The 18,744-nt window shown below is 35.5% G+C and overlaps 1 long non-coding RNA gene and 1 pseudogene across 6 annotated transcripts in view; one reads left to right on the top strand and one right to left on the bottom strand.

Moving 5' to 3' along the window:
- The window catches only part of LOC102156717, a 108,742-nt gene that overhangs the window by 77,549 nt on the left and 12,449 nt on the right, over positions 1–18,744 (bottom strand). For 4 of the 6 annotated variants that reach the window (XR_005384948.1, XR_005384946.1, XR_005384949.1 and 1 more), the window contains exons 4-5: positions 14,617–14,727; positions 3,737–3,913 (exon numbers count right to left, since the gene is read on the bottom strand). This is a non-coding gene — a long non-coding RNA (uncharacterized LOC102156717). Of the gene's footprint in view, positions 1–3,736; positions 3,914–14,616; positions 14,728–18,483; positions 18,722–18,744 lie in introns of those variants that run through there. The other 2 variants (XR_005384951.1, XR_005384950.1) reach the window with 2 other exon arrangements.
- Positions 13,337–14,091, top strand: LOC100685186 (annotated as a pseudogene).

Below are 18,744 nucleotides of genomic sequence, written 5' to 3'. Positions count from 1 at the left end.
ACTTGCCTGTTAGAAAGGAATCATCTATTAGCTAAGACCGAAAAGGGGCATAACGTTGTACGTGTTTGTTGTCAAGTATCCATAAATATATCCTCTATAATTTTCATTTAGAAAATATTTTTCAATAAATATTCCACAAATCCCACAGCAAAATACTTCTGTACAAAATAATGGCCTGTATTTTGTATCATGAATAGTATTACATAATGAGCTAAATAAATATTGGATATAAAACCAAACTGATGGTGACTCAAATAGAATGATTTATGACCAAAACCAGCAAATGCTTTTTAGCTCGAAATTGAGTGATTCTCTGTTAAATAAGCATAATAGGTTTCTGCTATACATTATATCTGACTAGTCAAAATATAAATCTGAGTACTGCTTATGATTTGCTTGGCTTACCTTTAATCTATTAATTAAACATTGTCTAATCTGTGAAAAATAGGACACTTTTGGCAGCTGTGCCCCACAGGATTTAATTCCTGAAATGACTAAATTCCAATCTACTAGCCATCCAATTAATTGTGTTAAGCACTAATCAGACGCTCCACAGATTTCTCTGGTTTCATCCCATTTCCAGAAACGGAAATTGTAATGCAGATATTTATATATGTATACCCAAACTATGAACCTAATCTTTTAAAAGGCTGATCAAGTGAGGGAAAAAAAAACCTCAAATTTTTGAAAATTACACCTGGATTTATTCTAAAATCTTGGTCTTTTTCAAACTTTAATTGACTCCAAATGTACTTACAGTCTCTGGAAGTATGAATCCTTTAGTAGTTATGACTTTTTCAAATATTTTGGTTTTACTCCATTTGGCATATGATATTTGACTAAGAGCTCTGATATTTATTTATATATTAAATATTAGCAAATCTAAATTTTCTTATTTATATTATGGTGAAAATAAATGTAAATATAAGTTTTAATATTCGATTTCTTTGTTTCATTTGCTCCCATAGTAGTATATAAGCTAGAATTTAAGAACTCCATGATATATAGAACTTGCACACAAAATAGAAGATAATTGTATTATTTGCATGATTAAACTTGAAAAATAATAACTCTAAGTGAAAGCTTCCATTACAAAACTTGCATTTATTATTAAATTGTTCATACAAGAAAATGTGCTGAAGCCATAGCATATAAGAATGTGCCTATAATAAGCCTAGACTTTTTAGTAAACAGTTTCTGATGCTGGAATGTAGTTTTCCTATTTTTCCATAGTTTTGACTGACAGTATCTGCACTAGTTGACAAATTAGTCACTCTAAATAAATACTAAACTGACCTGAATTCTGCAGTTAGTAGTGATAAAATTTGAAGGAGATCATTTGGAAGATATGGGAAAAACTTTTATCATTTAAGGACATTTCTCATAGAATCTACATATGAGAAAGAGGTTTCTATTTACATAAAAGTAAATTCTCTCAGATTAAATTTATTAATAAAAACTAAAAATACCTGAACAGATTTTTTTTTTTTTTTTTTTTTTACTTTCCGTTTATTGTAACTTGAATCCAGTGGAGAAAAGTGTGGCAAAACATCTGTCTCTTATGTGCCATGAGTTAGAAAACTAAGAGAAATAAGCTTAAGGTTTTGTCACTTATTCAATTTTATAACTACTTTGAGGTTTCGCTTGGGAGTGTCCAGATGAATCTGGATCAGAATGTGGAAGTCAGAAGAACTGGTTCATGGATGGCCTTAGAAGCTCTAGCATAAAGGGGAAGATCTAAAACTCAACTAAAGTTTTATAGGGCCATTACTATTTATATATAAGGGAATACATGATATGCTCTGTGATTCAGACTCATAACTCTTGAGATTGAGGCTGCCTACTGTTGAACTCAAAGTGCCCCTACTTCAGCTGCCATTCTCTGCTCCACCTTCTTAGCCTCTCACCCCTTGTCACTTAAGAATTATCCTGTGATGGAAAAGTAGCATTAGGCTCACTTCAACAAACTTCTTTCTCTTCAGAATACTGGCTCCTCAAGTCCTGGCTTCCTTGGTATCTCCCTGATGGCTTCTGACAGAAATATGCCTGTTAATTTATATTTTGCCCAGATTTTATTGTTGCTTGATTTTGTGAAAAAAAGATAATTTACAAAAATTTTCTCTAAATTATCGAGATATTTACCTGGAAATCCCACTTTGACATTTATTTCTCTATAGATTCTGAAATGGGCAGAGAAGAGATGTGTCATTTTTTTAAGGATCCCCTAAACATAATTTGGAAAAGTAGAGATGGAAACTATATAGAGTGAGATGAAGAAAAAAGTAGGTGGAGAAAAATAGACAGGAATGGGCAAGATGGAGCATTTAGTCAGATATGAAAAAGGAGATTTCTGGCACCTTGATGACATATAAGAGCTATCCATGGTAGAATCAATTGTCCTCATATGAAGGTAAACTTAATGGTCTTAAATACCTGTAATATAATAGTTTTCCATGCTAAGTTAAAAAAGTACACTTTCTATGTAAGTAAAATTCATTCTGTATGTAAAATTTATATTTTTGTATATGTTAAATATTACAATATTTAAGAGTATTTCATAAGGTACCAAAATCATATTAGAGCTCAATCACCAAAGGGAGGGGGAAATGGAAACTTCTTTTTAAAGATCTTATTTATTTTTATTATTTGTTTGAGAGAGAGAGTGAGAGCAAGTGCAGAAGAGGGGAGCACAGGGAGGGGGACAAGCAGGCTCCATGCTGAGTGCAGAGCCCAAGGTAGGGCTTGATCCCACTACCTTGAGCTAATAACCTGAGCCAAAATCAAGAGTCCAATGCTTATCTAACTGAACCACCAGGTGTCCCCAAACCAGAACCTTCTTAAGGTCAATAATAATTTCCCAGCAAGGTTAGTGTTAAGATGCTTGATATAATTATCACTTTGGTCTATGTTGGCTTCACAAAAATCATAATTTCCTACAACCATGCGTAGCTAGGATATATCACATGAACATTGATCCATGTTCCTAAGTTTTGGAATACTTCGCTATTAATTTAATTGGATTTTTAAACAATATTTCTTATAGAATTTATATTATTGATCAAAAATTTAGCAGAAATAATTAACTGTATGAATCACTGAACATTTGTTAAGGTTGTTGCTGCTGAAAATGCTGGATAAAAAGCATAAGCAGTCCTTGGTTTGCTTATTGCAGAGTCAAAATTTTGTGTATGCCTTAAAGTACAAGGTTCTTCTCATCTGCAAGTTTTGTTTGACCCTATAAGTGACTAAAAAATAATGAGAGTTATAATACCCTAAAAGATTTCCAAAGCTTTGATGCATCTTTCTGGAATTCCCAGAGATATTTTATGAGCCTCTGCTGCATCATCTAGGAATTTTTGACCAAGATGAACCTTAAGGAAGCTGCCGTGAATTTGAGTGTCTCTCCTATGTAAAAAGAATATGTAAATCAAAGCATTACTGAAATGCATTAAATGCTCCATTGCAAAACTTCATGAATCAAACATGGGCTAAGTCACACTGAATTCTGTTTTATAATTGTGTGGTTTACTTACTCTCCTAAAAAGATAACAAAGAAAACCCCTCAAGGTACTTTAAAAAATCATTAATTTACAAATCCTCAAACTTAGGCCTGAGAAAGAATAGTGTTACTTTCCAAATAATATACAATTTAGAAAGGAAAAGAACAAACACCTTGGTAAGTGATTAACTTACCTAAGACCAACTAATGTGTTAACATTGGAGAAAGAAGCAATACCTTGATCTGTGTTTCCTGTGCTGTGTTCACTTGAGCTGATTATATGGAAATGGCAGGACAGGAAAATGAAGAAAAAAATCAACTTTTCATTTCAAGCTCCAATGACACTTTTTCCAGAGGCACCAGGCTGATCTTTTTTAGACATGTAGTTAAACCATGTAGATTTAATCCAGCATCCTAGGAGTAGTCATTGATTGAAAGTATGGGGCATGTGTCAGAAGTGAAAGTAGCCAGGAAAAAAATAAATGTTCTCATTAATGAAGCACAGTGTTGTACACATTTTTCAGCTCTCAATTTATATCCCATATTATTATAAGATTATATTACTTCAGAATTAGGTATGTTATAAAACATTGTCAAGCTCAACCTTATTTCATAAAATATTATATCTGGTATTTCAAGAAAGGTTTGTGAAACTTCCTTATTTACTCAGCATGTGGTATAGAAAGTTCTGTTTTAGAAAGCTTTCCAAAAAACATTGTTTTGGTATTGATATATATATATATAAAAAAAAACAATATGCCTTATATCTCCTTGCTTATTGGCTATATTATCTGTCTTGTGTCTGGTTATTTACGTGCAAATCTGTACATTTGAGAAATACACTTCTATTTCCTTACAGATAGTTTGTTAAAAACCTGACATAATGCATCCCAGCAAAACTAACTGTATGATTGTCAATTCACATAGGATAGAGCTACTATTTCTCACTCTTCCAGATGCCTTCTCTGGGTCACCAAGAACTCCTTTGTCCTCAATCTTCCATTTCAAGACTGAGGGTATCGGAAGGCATTTTTTTTTTTTTTTTTTTTTTTTTTTGAGGCTGAAGGTATTAGAAGGCAGTTTTCAGATAATTGAGGATTTCACAGTTAAACTATTGACCAACATAATTTGGAGACTATCTCATTTAAATGGAGAAAAACTCTAGATCTTCCTTTGTATAAACCTACACTGTGGATCATCATGTCCTTTGTGGTAAACATCAAAATCTATATAAGACAAACCTACAGATTTACCCAACCACTTCTGTCATCATCTGTAGCTATATATTTAAAATACAGCTATATAGATATATAAATATCATATATTTATAGCTATATACTTATAAACATATAAAAGTTTATCTAATCACCTATTATCTATCATCTCTCTCTCTCTCTCTCATTCTCTCTCTCTCTCTCTCTCTCTCTCTCTCTCTCTCATTTCCCTGTACCTACTGAATTTGATCCCTTGGGAGTACATAACAGAGGGCAATCCTCAGGTAAGAGTCATTTGGAACAAACCAGTGCAAACATGGTGAGATAAGACATTTTAAGATAAAGATTAAAGCAGAAAGTTGAAGATAAGGATACATATTTAAGTTACTGTGGAGAAAAAGAAAAGTGTAGGAAGACTTTGATCAATGATAGTGATGAAAAAATGAGTAACTTCAATCAAAAACACCCAAAGCACTTTATAAGCCTGGAAAAATAAATTACTGAAGCCTGGGTAATTTGGATCAGAAGCATGAAAGTACTAATAGATATAAATGAAAAAGCAGCATTGGTCAATCCAGTTATTTTCCGATGATGCAAACATCTTCACTCTACATTTGAAATGGTGATCAAAAAGTACTTTAATCAATATAAATGAAAAAGCAGGATTGGTAAATCTATTCATTCTCTGGTGATACACTAATTTCATTTTTACTCTTCATTTCCAATTATGATCAAAAATACATTGAGAATTAGATTAATTTTATAGAGGTTCATGGTTGAATATGTATCTGTTTATCATTTGAAGCTATTGAAAGCAATCGTGTAATTTTCAGAAGATTCTAGTGTTTCAGAAAAAGTAAAATCATTTTAAGTAATAAATTTATTTATTAAGTTTAAAGCAATATTATTGAGGGTGAAACATTTAAATAAATACATGGAGGCTGATATTTTTTGAACACATTATACATAAGGAACTGTTCTAAGGGCTTTGTGTGTTTCATCCTCTGGACAATCTTAATAAAGTAATATAATATTTTGCCAATTTTATAGATTTAAAAGCTTAGGCTCCTAGTATATTATTTGTCAAAGTACACATACAACCAGTAAGTAGTGAAGCCAAGATGTATACCTAGGGAGCCTGGCTCTAGGGTTTAAGCTCTTATCTACTCTTTCTGTCTATCTGTCTTCCTGTTTATCTGTTTATCTATCCATCCATCATTGTATCATGTATCTATTCTCTCTCTCTCCAACTCAGGTGGAGAGCAGTGGAGGAGCAATTTGCTGAAATTCTCACAGCCCAGATCTAAAACGAGACCTTTAGGAATCTCCTCTCCCAATGTAAAAAAAGAAATAATTTCCATTTCTCTAATTCATTATGCACTGAAAGCTACAGAAGAGAAACTCGAGATAGGGTTTAGAACCATATGTAATAGGAAAATAGAATTTAAAAACAATAATCAGATATTACAGTAAGAGATAATAACTTAAACTAGTTCATTCAGTTCTTACAATTTAAAACAAGCTGATGAGGGTAATGAGTAGCCAGATTTTATTTGGAGTAGCCATTGCACGTATGATCCCGTGTAGGGTCAGGGTGTCTCAGCCTTGACACTATTGACATTTTTGACACAAATAACTATTCTTTCCAATGTGATATCCAAACATGGCTTCAGACATTGCTGAGTATTACACGGAGAGGCAAAACTGCCTCCGAGAACCAATGATCTAAAATACTGGAAGGGAATGCCCGTGTTTGACATCACTTTGGGGAAGTTTGCTAACATCTGGGAGATTTATAATTACTCAGCCCTTTGACGGAAAGTCTGTATAGCTTTGACACAGTTGCCCGTTTACAAAAAGATCACTCGTAGTGACAATCACACCTTTTTAAGTGATACAGTTTGTTTTGCCCACATAATTGAGAGTTAACTGGCTGTGGTAATTGGTCCAATTGGACATGAATGTGTCCTTAGAAAAAGAAAAATTAAAGTGCTTTCATGTCTGTGGAAATTCCCTCTGAGTATGAGAGTGATGAATAATACATACGAGATAAAACATGCTCTGACTCTGGTTCACAGACCTGAGATCCAAAGAGAGGCACAGCACTATTACAGACTTGCTAATCATTAAACTCAAATCATTTAAGCTTTAGGCCTTAAATAGACCAAAACATTAACTATTAGGCATTAATGACATGAAATTTAACAGGCTGGGAGCTAACAAAAAGTAACAAAAGAATCCATTAAAAAAGAAGGAAGTGAATCTGAAAGGTATTTTGTCTGTGAGTTCCTTTCCAGGATTAAGTTGTATTATGTGGCAACTTGGATCTTTAGGAGCAGTCTTTAAAGTAAGACTTAAACTTTATAATATAATTTTGCTATTCAATTCTATGTAAGATTAATCAGATGTGGTTCCTAACCCATAAGACCCCTCAGTTTTTTAAGATCTGGGCATTTGTGTTAGACATTTAAAAATCTTTTTTAAAATATTATATATTATATTCAAACCAGTTATCGTCTATGTACCCCAATGATATGATGGTAAGTAATATTAGAAAATTAAGGAAGAGAGCATATTTTATTTTAAAAACTCAACCCAAACAATAATGTTTGAATAGAATTTGAACCGTTTGGAATTGTTTGTTTGTTTATTTATTTATTTATTTTTGATCACACCCTGGGCCAAAGGCAGATACTCAACCACTGACTTACCCAGGGATCCCTGTTTTTGAATTGTAAAAATGCTTTCTGCCTTCCATCTCTATTACTTCTGAGGTATGTGACTTTGAAGGACTCACCAAATACTTTTCTGTAAATTGGTGATAATATTTGTTCTTTGTATTTCACAAGGTTATTTTGGAAATCATAATAAAGGTATAGGAAATCACATTGCCAACTATAATTCTAATTAGTGTTTTGGGGGCACTTATTTCTTGCGGAATCTGTGTAGGGCCACATGGATAGCTCAGTTGTTGGAGCGTCTGACTCTTGGTTTTGGCTCAGATCATGATCTCTGATTCTGGGATCCACCCAACGGGTTCCATACTCATCGAGGTGTCGGCTTCTCTCCCTCTCTTTCTGCCTCTCCCCCTGCTTCCATACTGTCTTTATTTAAAATAAATAAATAAGTCTTAAAAAAATAATCTGTCTAAAACAATTCAGTTGCCCTATTAAAGTGAGTTAAAAATGATTATTGGTGAGCATTTATATCTCAAGGACAATGGGATTTCAAATCAAGATGCAGGAAGATAATAAAGTTCCATTTATGATTTTGCACAAAGATTGATGCTGATTATTTTATACTGAAAGAGTATATATATATATATATATATATATATATGGCCATGTTTGGTGGAGTGAATGTCTTGTGAATGTTTTCACATTTTGGGGTAGATGTTTTGTTTGCATATTGCATAATTTTATAGAGATTTATTATTGTAATTAAAATTGATGTGCAACTTTGTGTAAATGTGATGGAAGAGTGAGGGACTTTCGGTCTTTTGGGTTTTATTTGTTTTATTTTATTTTTCCAGACTTGGAGTCTTTTACTCAAATAATACTGTTTTTTTTTTTTTTTTTTTTTTTTTGTATGTCAATTATTTGCCTTTTATGCTATGGTTTTGAGATCTCTGAGAAAGTTTCACGGTATCGTTTTGAACAATTTCTTCCCCATTTTGCATAGAATCTCCCAATGCCAACAGTTGTTGATGTCTCTAGAAACAGATGGTTTGTGGGAGGATTGTTGAGTGAGATATTCTGCATCATGGTCCCAAGACTGCACAGTTGCTGTTGGAAAGGTTACAGAAATGACAACTGGTATAAGAGAAGTTGCAAACCAGAGAGTGAAAATAGCCAGACAACTGTATGGAGACTATCCAAATTAAAAGACTTTTTGATGAAATCTTGACATTTCTTACAGAAGAAAATGCAGCAATTGCAGGAAGTTTGGATGGTATTAAGGTGGTTGACATATTGGCAATGCTTTTCATATCTGTTCTTTAACAAGTTTCACAGTTCACCCTGAGAATGATGAATATGTGGGAGACTCTTTCTATAGCAGGATTTTTTTTTAATGTCCTTGGGTTAGAGATAATGGATTTGTTCATTCCCACTTGCACATCATGTCCCTAGTTAAACTGAAAGTATTTTTTTTTTTCATTCAAAAAATTGAGTGGTTAAGGAAACATTAAATTATTCTCTTTCACTTGATGAACTGAGACATTCTTTATCAGAGAAAATAGGAAGATTGGGAAAGTGAGATACTAGTGTGACCCTTGAGTTAAAGTAGTTATTCTAAATATGGGGAATTTAGGTTTGAGTTAACAACACACGGGACACATTTCTGGGATTCCTAATGTTCAGTAGCGTCCCTCATGAATGTGTTTTAAGTAAGTCTCTTTCAAATGTCAGCTTAGCACATGTTAACCTAGAAGTGTCAGTGAATATGGCTTGATTTTCTCTTAACCTTTTTTTTCTTATTTACCTCCTACTCTTGCTCCCATCACTAAAATTCCCACAGTGAATTACATTGTTAACAACTCCCTTCAAATATATGAGTATTTAAGAGTAGAAGAGGGTGCTCGGTAAACATACTATTTAATTATCTTATTAAATATGTATTGTTTTCATTATATGATGTCAACTGAATTTTTTTTGAAAGATTTTATTCATTTATTCATGAAAAACACAGAGAGAAGGCAGAGACATGGCAGAGGGAGAAGCAGGCTCCCTGTGGGGAGCCCGATGCAGGACTCGATCCCGGGACCCCGGGATCCCGGCCTCAGCCAAAGGCAAATGCTCAACCACTGTGGCACTAAGATGCCCTGATATCAACTGAATTTTACAAACTTAGGTTTCAATCTGCAGTGACAAAAACTAGTGATGTTTGGATCAACACATTTTCTAGAATAATAAATGAGGACTCCTACAGATTCAATCAGTAACAACATAGCCTAACCAGAATGAGGAAGACCCCTGCCATCTTTTCCACTTGATTCCTCCCTATCTTCTACTTTTTGTATCACTTCTCCTTTCATTTTCTTTTTCTTGTGACAAGGACTTTTCCCTCTTAGCAAGTTTCAAATATACAATACATAGCGTTAACTATAATCTCCAAGTTGTATATTACATTTCCATGATTTATTTTATAACTAGAAGTTTTTACCTCCTGACACCCTTAAATCATTTTGCCCACCCCCACCTTGCCTCTGGAAACCAGCAATCTATTTTCTGTATTTATGAACTTGTTTTGTTTGTCTGTTTGTTTTAGCTTCCACATACCAGTGAGGTCATATGGTATTTGTCTTTCTGTCTGACACACTTCATTTAGCATAATATCCTCAAGGCTGGGCACCCCGGTGGCTCAGCGGTTTAGCTCCTGCCTTGGGCCCAGGGCGTGACCCTGGAGACCCGGGATTGAGTCCCACGTCAGGCCCCCTGCATGGAGCCTGCTTCTCCCTCTGCCTGTGTCTCTACCTCCCTCTCTCTGTGTCTCTCATTAATGAATAAATAAAATCTTAAAAAATATATCCTCAAGGTCTATCTATGTTGTTACAATGCAAGAGTTAATTCTTTTTTGTGTCTGAATAGTATTCCACTGTGCATGTGTGTAAGTGTGTAGTGTGTGTGTGTGTGTACCGTGTCTTCTTTATCTGTTTATCCATTGATGAACACTTATCCTTTTCTTTCTAATAACCCCAAAAGACAGGGCCAAACACCATAATATATATTGAAATCTGAAATACATAGATTCAACATATGAAAGAACTCAACAACAACAACACTCCTGCCCTCAACCTGCCCCCCCCTCAAATCCATTATGGGTCCCTGGTCATACACGGCCTGGGAACATGTTGGAGGACTAGTACTCTGTAGACATCAACTGTTTCAGTCAGTACAAGATGGTTTTTAAACACCTGTCTGATCATCAATTGATTGGTTTCCATCAGGGAGTTATAAATGGGGATCTCTGCTCATCACCCCTGCTTCACGAACCACAATGAAATTAAATGGACAGGCCAACATGATGTCTGTTAACAATCTATGTTGACAGAAATTCTACTTGAGTTTCTCATGAGATTTGGGCCATTTCATTTCATAGCAGACTTTCAACATTTTCTTCTCCACATATTTCTACATTAACTTAAGGACAGATACACAAAATCACAATGAAGGAAAAAGAGGCAAGGGAGAGGGAGGATTTTGTTTCATTTTGTTTTTAAACAAATAGATTTTATTTCTTAGATCACTATTAGTTTTAGACAAAATGGAATAGAAAGTATGGAGAATTACCATTTATTGCCTCTCCTCACCCTGCCATATCTTGCCACACCATCCAATTTCCTCTGTCGTTAACATCTTGCGTTAATGTGGTACCTTTGTTACAGTTGATGAACTATTATTGACATATTACTACCAACTAAAGCCCATTGTTTATATTAGAATTCACTCTTTGTGTTGTACGTATCTAGAGATTTTGCCAAATGTATGTAAAGTCATGTATCTACCATTATGTTACCATACAGAATCATTTCACTTCACTAAAAATCCATTGCACTCCATCTAGTCATCTCTTCTCCATGACCCTCAGCCCCTGGCAACCAGTGATAATTTTATTGTCCAAACAGTTTTGCCTTTCCAGAGAAAAGATTTTAATTCAAATACCTTTTTATGTTAAATGCTTCTTTTTCCTGAAGGATATTTCAATTTTGAATAGAAATGGCACATAGTTCAAAAAATTATACCATGAATGCATTTGGGAGGACCAGCTGTGTTAGCATTTGCTTAAGACTTAAATGTGGAAATTTGTGTGGCTAATTTATTTTAAAAAATAGAAAATATGGACTAATGATGATAATATAGACTTAAAGTTAATTGTAGCAATTAAAAAATCTTTGCCTCCAGGAAATGCCTTCATTTTCTTGGTTGTTTTTGAGTGATTCTTTAGTAATCTAGATACAACTTACAGTGGCAAAGGCTGTTTCTAAACTAAATGTAATAATTGCTACATTTAGTTTATGGTGGGTCCATTTGGAGAATCAATAGTGATCTGAGAAGAGGAGTTTGGGGCCAAAGAGATAAGTGGCAGATGGTCACAAAATAGTTCCTTTATAATACTGAATGGCCGAGCAAAGCGACGAACAGCCATCAAAAGCAGAAGGATTTTTAGATGGGAAACAAGCAATGTGATGCTATTTCAAACTCACAACTGATTGCTTCTTTTATCAAGTAACTTCTAATAATTCTCTAAAGAATTTTAAAACCTCTTAAAATCCCCTTAAATATTATACCACGGAAGGAGGCTATTTTTGCATTGGCAGAGCTTCCAAGAATGATAGTTTGGCAAGCTAAGCTCTATTTCCTTACTATACAGTACATGGTAATGTTCATTACAACTGTATTGAAATGATCCATTTAGCATAGTACTAAATCTGGTCTAATTCAAAAACGATTTCAAATTTCATAAAACCTAACCGTAAAGCCGAACATATATTTTTCTTTTATTGTTAATGGTCTTATCATACTTACATTGCTTTTTTATTTTTATATATAATGTTTAAGGATTTGCCACCACTTCTTTTCTAAAGATTAAAAACATTTATTATGTTAGAAAATCAATTAGGTTTTTGCTGTATCGAGGATTGAAATTCTACAAGGTTTTGCATGTTAGCTATTTTAAATTTTTCTGCTTTACACTACAGATGATATCTGTCTATTCATTATAACATTAAAATACTCCCTAATTTTGTTAAACAATAATGCTCAGCTCCTTATGATTACAAATCCATTTATTTAACAGAAAATAATCAATAAGGATCCAAAGAAATACTTAAAATTCCCAGTGGAAATAAGGCTTTTATATACTTTTTTAAGAAGTGCATTTCATTTTTTTTTCTTCTTAATAAGAAGATTTTTTTTTTTATTGGTGTTCAATTTACTAACATACAGAATAACACCCAGTGCCCGTCACCCATTCACTCCCACCCCCCGCCCTCCTCCCCTTCTACCACCCCTAGTTCGTTTCCCAGAGTTAGCAGTCTTTACGTTCTGTCTCCCTTTCTGATATTTCCCACCCATTTCTTCTCCCTTCCCTTATTTTCCCTTTCACTATTATTTATATTCCCCAAATGAATGAGAACATATAATGTTTGTCCTTCTCCGACTGACTTACTTCACTCAGCATAATACCCTCCAGTTCCATCCACGTTGAAGCAAATGGTGGGTATTTGTCATTTCTAATAGCTGAGTAATATTCCATTGTATACATAAACCACATCTTCTTTATCCATTCATCTTTCGTTGGACAAGAAGTGCATTTCAGAAACCAAACACATATATCCTATTTTATTAAATGCTAGCATTTGAAAAAATTAAATATGCCATTTCTTTTTAGATAATCACAATGTAATTCCCACAATTTTATATGGTAGAAAACCCAAATAGAAAAGTGAACTGGGCCTCTTGGGGCTTCCCTCACCTGCCTGCACACCGCCTGTGACTGTGTAGCTGGCCTCTGCTGCCAGTGGACCCCTCCCAAGGGCCATTGCTCTGCAGGCCAGGAAGCCTCTCGTCGCTCTACCCCCACCATGAAAAGTTAAGTTTGAAAAGAGATGGAAGGAAGAAACATGGACACGAAGAGGAAGATCCATTGGAGCTGAGGGACTGGGCCCTGGTGGCTGTCTGAGAACTTGTCCTGGACAACTGTATATCATATGATGGGAAAATAGGGCTTAGCAGCTGACTGTCTGAATTTAGGATTCCTTAGTTTGATAAATATAGGCTTGATTTCAGGTTCACATCTCCCCAAGCTATCTAAATTGAAAAAAACTTGAGCTTAGTGACAATAGAATCTTTGGAGATCTGGACATGCTGGCAGAAATACTTTCAAATCTCACCCTTCTCAACTGAAGTGGAAATAAACTGGGAGATCAATATCCACTTGGAGCCTTTGAAAAAGTTGGAATATCTGGAAAGCCTGCCTCTGTTTAACTGGGAAATAACGAACCTGAACGACTACTGAGAGAGTGTCTTCAAACTCGTGTCCCAGTGGACCTACGTGGATGGTTCTGACCGAGACGATCGGGAAGCTCCTGACTTGGATGCCCGGATGGATGTGTGGATGAAGAAGTGAAGGATGAAGAGGGAGATGATGATGATAAGGATGGGGAGGAGAAAGGATTTGATGATGAAAAGGACAAAGATGGAGATGGAGAAGGGGAAGAGGATGAAGGTGAAGTCAGTGAGGAGGAAGAAGAACTTGAACATGAAGAAATTGATGAAGGTGGAGTCAATGAAGATGAAGAGGCAGATAAAAGGGGGAAGAAATTAGAAGGATGAAAAGAGGAATAGAGAAACAGACGATGAAGGAGGACATGAGTAAGCCCCTGAATAACCTGTAGAAAAAGGAACTGTTCAGTTTTGGTTGGACTGCTCATATGGATTTGGTAGCTGTTTTGAAAAAAAATGTAGCTGTGATACAAACCCCAGGACACCTATCCACCTAAAAAAAAAAAAAAAAAAAAAATCGTTCCTATGACATTGCATCTTCCTCCATTTAGTTCCTCTGGGAAATTCACCATCAAGCTTGAAGACTTCACTCCAACAGAATTGTTAAGTGTTGTTAGGTTTTCACGTAAGACTTGCCGTAGCGTGGAGAGCTGTGACTGGGGAGTCAACCATCTGTGGCTACTGGTTACACCAAGACTCTAACAGCTTTTTTACTTTCTGTATAACAAAGAAGCTTTCCAAATAAAATCTTAGCATTTTGAAAAAAAAAAAAATTGTAATTGAAACTGAGCTGAATGGAATTCCAAAGCTAGAGTTGGAACATCATTAGCTTAAGCCAACATTATATACATTTATTCTCCAAAACTGAAGCTTTTAAGGTACTCAGTGGAAGGGGTACCTGGGTGGCTCAGTCAGTTAAGCATCTGCCTTCAGCTTAGGTCATGTTCCCAGGGTCCTGGAGTCAAGCCCCGAGTTGGGATCCCTCTGCTTGCACTGTCTCGCTCTCTCTCTGTCAAATAAATAAATAAAATCTTAAAAAAAAGATACTCAATGAAAAATAAATTTGTGTGTGTATCTGTTTAATTATATGTATATATCTGTATATTAAATATAATATCTCTGTGTTTAAAAGTATTCAGTAATTCTCCCTTGTAGATTAATGTAAGATATTAGAATATTAACCAGTTTAAGAATGATATGTCTGAACAAAGATTCTCTTGACAAATGTCAGTGGCATGAATATATGGATAGAAAGAGCAGACATAGGTGGTATTCGAATAAATCAAATAAGGTTTACTCATCCAAAGGATGAAGAATTTAGGTTACTACATTCAAGATGTACAGAAAGAACGAACATTGTCTATGGGAGGTAAGAGGTTTCTAGCCCCTAAACCTCAGCAGAGGGAACACAGTTCCAAATAGTGACTTCTGAGTGAGGGTCATATTAGGCATTTTGAAATGACTATAACTGTTTTTATATGTCTTGAATAGACTAGCACGGAGTTTTGCCTGGATATGTGGTTTAGGCCATGTTGCATGAGTCACACCAATATATACTAAGGTATGGTGCATGGTATACTCAGGTATAGACATTTTTCATTTGTCATTCTCAATCTTCCTGTGATGATACAGATTCATTCAAATAGGTTCCAAAATACTTTCCCACTTACTCATTCAATTATTGTTCACTGGTTCCAGTTATTTCTTTAGTCTCAAACCATTCATTGTCTGTCTTTGCATTTATGGACATGTAGATAATATAAATTTGGACATGCACCTGAATTTCAATTTTTCATTCTTGCTTGATGGATGAGGGTGTTATATGCCACTCATTTGTGTAATTCTGTATGTCAGGTTGCCTTTCCTTCATACCATCTGTCTATGTCATCTTTTTTGGCTGATTTGCATATTGTCCAAACACACTAGTGTGGGACCAGCCTGAAGGCCTGGGAGCCTAGCCCTGATAGAGCAAGTTCTAGAGCTACCTTTGAGTGCCTAGCAGATCTTGCTCAGCTTTGCCAGCGGAGAAGTGATCCAACACATTTTTCACAGCAACCTGGCAATAGCTTCAATTGCTTTGCTTGTGCTACCAGTTTGAGAAACACTGCTTTAGGAGTGATACTGAAAAGAAATCTTAATTTTAGTTGAGAGCTTTGCTGTTCACTATGTGTAAACAGCAGAAACAAACAAACAAAAACGTAGTTTTGTACTTTGTCCTAGATCATCGAGGGCTCTTTATCTATAGGTGTTTGCCCATGCGAAAATGAAGCATTAATGCACGCTTTTGAGAGTTTAGGTGCAGATTAAGAAAATGACTCACAAGATATGAATGTCTGCCACTGTTCCTAGCACATAGCAGATGTTTGTTAAACATGAATCTGCTCTTGAGATCTTTAAATCTACCTGAGAAGTATGATAATTTCTGATACTGAAGTCATTATGACTTCAGCTGTTTTTGTTGTAACTGTTCTCGCACATGCCGATGGCTCTCAGTCCTCGGGTCTGAACATTAATTAGCTACCGATGATAAAAATAATACCCAGAAGAAACTTCTTTATGAGCATTCAGTGCCATAGACATATCCTAAGCAATTTAAAGACACCGTGGCATTTGATAATGATAGCAACATGGACAGGTAGGGATTGTTATTATTTCCATTTTACTAAGAGAAAGTGAGAATTCGGTAGCTAAAGGATACTCTAAGTTCATATGCCAGCGAGTGTTAGCATTACGTGAACCTATGTTGGCTAATTCCGAATTCCGTGCTCACATCCAATAAGCACTGCAACAGGGCCACCAGCCAAGAATTAATGGCTTTTCAGGGAAAGAGAAACAATAAATCCGAGTTGCCTAGGAAAAATAAAACTTCTCAAAACTAAAATGTCAAGCAAGTCAGGTTTGTTTAGAGAAAAATTAGCTTAGGGTTTCAAAGCATGACTTGAAAGAGATTCTCACTTCTACTTCATTTTTAACATTTATTATATAATGTCCTCACAGGCATTATCCATTACCGGCAATTTTGCATTCTTTTTTTTTTTTTTTTTTTTCATATTCTAGAGTATAAATGACCCCTTTAGAACTTATGTCAGTGATAAAAATAGCCTTTGTGGCTTTTACATCTCCGACTTTGGTGACTTTAGTTTGTTTTTGTTTTAAATGTATTAGAGGCTTAGAAGTCTTGTATTTCTAGGTTAGATAACAATGTTTATCTTCTCTATCTATCCAATGGCATATGTACTTATCATTTATCTGTCATCTTTCTCTCTCTCTTCATTCTTTTACCAAACGTAAGTGACAGCACTTATTCATTTAGTTGGTTTTGGGGATCTGGATTGGGCAGCCCTGGCTTCAAATTCTGATTTCCACACCCACCAGATGTGTGAACATTGGCAGATGTATTAATTCTATTGCCGCAAAACAAATGGCTACGAATCTAACAGTTTAAAATAAAACATATTTATCATATCACACTTTGTGTGGGTCAGGAGTTCAGGCACAAACTATTTGGGTCCCCTGTTCAAATCTCAAGGGGTCTATAGGCCTGGGGACTCATTCCAGTCTCAGGGTCTTCTTAATAGCTCACATGCTTATTGGCAAAATCCATTTTCTTGCTGCTGTAGAACTCATAGGTGCTGACTCCGTCAAGGGCAACAGGAAAATCTCTCTAACCTCAGGGAAGGCCTAATTTTAGGCTTGACTTTCAAATATGTGTTTTCTGATTTGTATATAGATATAATGACATATACCTCCTACGGTTACTTGTATCAAATGAGACAATAATATAGCAATGTCTGACATATTATAAATGTTCAAATATTATTTATTTTTTAATTAAAATCCTGCGTTTTTCATTACCATCAGAATAATCATGTGTCACCTTCCATTCTAGGTTATAGTTAATACAGAATTTATGCCTCTCAGTTTTTAGGCAAGCTTTATTAGAGCTTGGTTTTATAAATTTTACACAGAAGGAGGTTGGAAAATGTGGCTGCAGATGGAGGTAGGTTGCAGATTTTCTGTAGAAGTAGAAGCATTTTTAGTGTCATTGTTTCTATTCTCTCAATTTGGTGGAGAAGATTATGGTGAGGTAAGATATACAAAAATGCTTTGTTATCAATGAAAGGTAACATAAATATTAGCAACAATTTTTTTTTAAGTTTATTTATTTGAGAGAGAGGGGGTAGTGGGGAAGGGGCAGAGAGAGAGGGAGACGGAATGAGAATTCTCAAGCAGAATCCCTGGCTGAGCACAGAGCCTGATGTTGGGCTTGATCTCAGGACCCTGAGATCATGACCTGAGCCTAAATCAAGAGTCAATCACTTAACCAATAGCCACCCAGGCACTCCGGCAAAAAATGCTAATACAGACTGATGAAGACTTGGTCTAGAGTGAAGATAGAGGAGGAGAACAAGAGAGAATGTTATGAGGAAAAATCAGACTTGGAACAACTGAGTACCTGTGTCATAATATATATGAAGGGTGCTGAGATAAGCAGGGCTTCAAGAGATTGTCACTTAAAAGTTTTCTACTTTTTTTTTTTTTTTTTTCTGTCAGCTGGACACAAGGAGTCATCCAAAGGACAGATCAGAGAAGAGCAATTTTGAATGCTCCCATTTGTTGTGTAAATCTAAGGATGATCAATCCTGTTGCCCTAGGAATCCTTCGTGATGGACCTTTTATGATTTGTGATGGTCTTTTTAGTTATTTTTGTATTGACGCAAAGAAACTTCCTTAGAAGGAAAGGAGATAGACTCTGTCTCATTACCTTTTGAAGCTCAGTGTTTTTATGATCTCTCTGATGGAGATGATCCCAACTTAATTTGACTGGCTGGAAAGACACCCAGTTCTCTGTTGGGGAACTCATCCTGACAGAAAGGGGAATCTGGCTGGTGTCTTCAGCTTCATATCAAGGTCCGACAGGCGGCACAGGTGAGCTGGGTTTGTCCCAGACTGTGGCTAACGCTGGTCTTCCTCGTGGCTGGCTGAGACATCCCGTCGTGAGGCTGTATCCGGGAGCAAGGGTGAG

The sequence above is a fragment of the Canis lupus genome, chromosome 37 (genome assembly GCF_011100685.1).
Source record: "Canis lupus familiaris isolate Mischka breed German Shepherd chromosome 37, alternate assembly UU_Cfam_GSD_1.0, whole genome shotgun sequence".
Taxonomy (NCBI): domain Eukaryota; kingdom Metazoa; phylum Chordata; class Mammalia; order Carnivora; family Canidae; genus Canis; species Canis lupus.
Note: the sequence above shows the minus strand (reverse complement) of the source record. Positions and strands in the feature narration are given on the sequence as shown.